Source organism: Pteropus medius, unplaced genomic scaffold, assembly GCF_902729225.1.
Source record: "Pteropus medius unplaced genomic scaffold, Ma_sr-lr_union100, whole genome shotgun sequence".
In the NCBI taxonomy this organism is placed as follows: Eukaryota; Metazoa; Chordata; class Mammalia; order Chiroptera; family Pteropodidae; genus Pteropus; species Pteropus medius.
Genome location: NW_024354502.1, coordinates 8,856,978 through 8,859,691, shown reverse-complemented (window position 1 = coordinate 8,859,691; position 2,714 = coordinate 8,856,978). Strand labels below are relative to the sequence as shown.

Here is a 2,714-nt window from a genome sequence, read left to right as displayed (position 1 = left end):
GATTGATTTTCAAATATTAAAATAATCTTGAACTCCTGGGATAAACCCCACTTCATAACGGTTCACTATGCTTTTTAGGAGTTACTAGATTCAATTTGCTAAAATTTTGTTGAGAATTTCTGCATCTATATTTATGAGCGATATTGGTCTACAGTTTTATTTTTTGTTAATGTTTTTATCTATTTTTCTCTTGTCTTTTATTTTCTGCTTTTTATTTTTTTTTATTTTTCCCATTTTTACCTTGGGTTTAATTGGCTCTCTCATTTCTAGTTTTATTGTTGTTGTTTTTTAGGCGAGGCAACCCTTGGTTGACGTCACAGATTGCAAGGATCTTGTCAATTTACAATCCCTTATTTTTTATTTTTTATGCCTACAGCACCTGGTCTTCCTAGATGGTCTCCCATCCAAGTACTAACCATGCCTGACCATGCTTAGCTTCCGAGATCAGACAGGATAGGGCATGTTCACGGTGGCATGGCTGTAGACTCTGTTTCTAGTTTTTTAAGACAAAATCTTAGGTCATTGATTTCAGACCCTTATTCTTAAGTGCTATAAATTTTTTTCTATGTACTTATCTAGCTGAATTCTACAAATTTTAATAATTTCTGTTCTCATTTTTACCAGTTCAAAATGATTTCTAATATTTCTTTTGATATATTCTTTGACACATGGATTATTAGAAGTACATTATTTAGATTTGAAAGTTTTCAGCCCATTTTTTTTTGTTGATTTCTAATTTAATTCCAGTGCAATCTAAGAAATCCTTGTTTTTTTAATCCCTTTAAATTTGTCAAATCTTGTTTTGTGACCCAGAATATGATCTAACTTGACAAATGTTTCATGTACATTTGGAAAGAATATATATTCTGTTGTTGATCGGAGAGTTCTATAAATACTTAGTCTTGTTCAAATCTTTCATAGTCTTACTGATTTTTGTCTACTTTTTCTACTTTTTCTCACAAAGGGATGATGAAATCTCCAACCACAATTGTGATTTTGCCTATTTGTTTTTGAGCTCTATCAGACTTCTCATATTCTGAAGCTATGCTATTAAGTACATAGATATTTAAGATTCTATACTCTTTTGGAAATTGACCCCTTTATCATTATGAAATGACTCTGGTAATATTCTTTGCTCTAAAATCTAATTTATCTGATACTAATAGGGTGACTCCAGTTTTCTTTTGTTTAGCGTTTGCACGTTATACCTCTTCTCATTATTTTTACTTTTAATCTATGTATGTCTTTATAGTGAAGATTTCTTGTAGGCAGCAAAAAATTTGGCTTGCTGTGTTTCTGATGAAAATTCTGCTATTATTTTTATCTTTATTCTTTTCTATATGGCATATTTTTATTTGGCTATTTTTAAGACTTTTCTCTTTATCGGTGGTTTTAAACAATTGACCGTGATATACCTTGGTGTAGGACTTTTCATATTTCTTGTATTTGGGGCTTGTTGAGTCTTTTTATGGTTTTCATCAAATTTGAAAAATTCTTGGCCATTTCCTGCCACGTCCTCCTTTTTAGGGATTCCATTTGTATATTAGGATGCCTGAATTTCTCCCAGAGCTCACTGATGCTCTGTTCAATTTTTTTCAGTCCTTCTTCTACCTATGTTTCATTTTGGATAGTTTCTATTACTAGGTCTTTATATTCACTAATCTTTTCTTCTGCATTGGTTATAGTCTCAGAGTTAGTTTCATTTAGTGAATTTTTTAGTACAATAATTGTATTTTTTACTTTTAGAAGTTCTATTTTGATTTTTTTAAATAATTACACATCTTAACATGTTTAATCTACCTGCTTCAACTTATGGAAGATAGTGACTATAACTGTTTTAACGACTTTGTCCACTAAGACTGCAATCTTTGTCATTATGGTTCATTGTGTATCACATTTTCCTTAAGGCAAGTCTGGAACTTTTGGATTAATTCTTGGACACTACAAATTTTATGTTATTGGATATTTTTGCATTCTAATATTCTTGAGTTTTTTTTTTTAATAGGATAAAGTTATGTTACTTAGAAACAGTTTGCTTCTTGCAAGTCTTGCCTTTAAACTTTATTAGGCATATACAAAACAATCTTTAGCCTCAGGCTAACTTTTTCCCACTACCGAGGCAATTATTTTCTGAGGGCTCTTCCATCCTCCCATATACAAGGTTTACGAGTATGGACAATGAAACACAAATTTCCCATCCCGGTGCAATGTCTAGATATTGATGCCCTGCTTCCTTTGCATGGTTATTTTCATAGTCTCAAATAATTTGCTCACATGCACTCACTGATTAGCTTTCAACTGAGGATTCAAAGGGGACACTACAGAATGCTTAAGTTCTTTCTTTGTGCAATTCTTTTGTCACAGGTGGCCCTGTGAATTCTAGTTACCTTGATCTCATTAGATTATCAGATCCATCTTTTCAACTCAGATAGACATTCAGGCTCTGCTTGGGTTTCCCTATCTTCACAACAACATGGAAGATCTCTCTAAGCGGAAGCCTGGGCAATCAGAAGCCTCATCTCATTTATTTCCCTTCTCTCAGGGACCACTGACCTGAGCTGCCTTATGTTCAATGTTTGAAAATTGTATCGTAAATTTTGTCTGCTTTTATTTTTTTAAACTTCATGTAGGAGAATAAACCCAATATCTATGCTCCATATTGTCCAGAAGATAACATATCTCAGCGAGGTTTTAATTTGTTTCTCTCTTATTCT

The 2,714-nt window shown here is 32.5% G+C and overlaps 1 pseudogene; it reads right to left on the bottom strand.

The window, feature by feature from the left end:
• Nucleotides 1–367: 367 nt before the first annotated feature.
• Nucleotides 368–486, bottom strand: LOC120595769 (uncharacterized; annotated as a pseudogene).
• Between the last annotated feature and the right edge of the window lie 2,228 nt (nucleotides 487–2,714).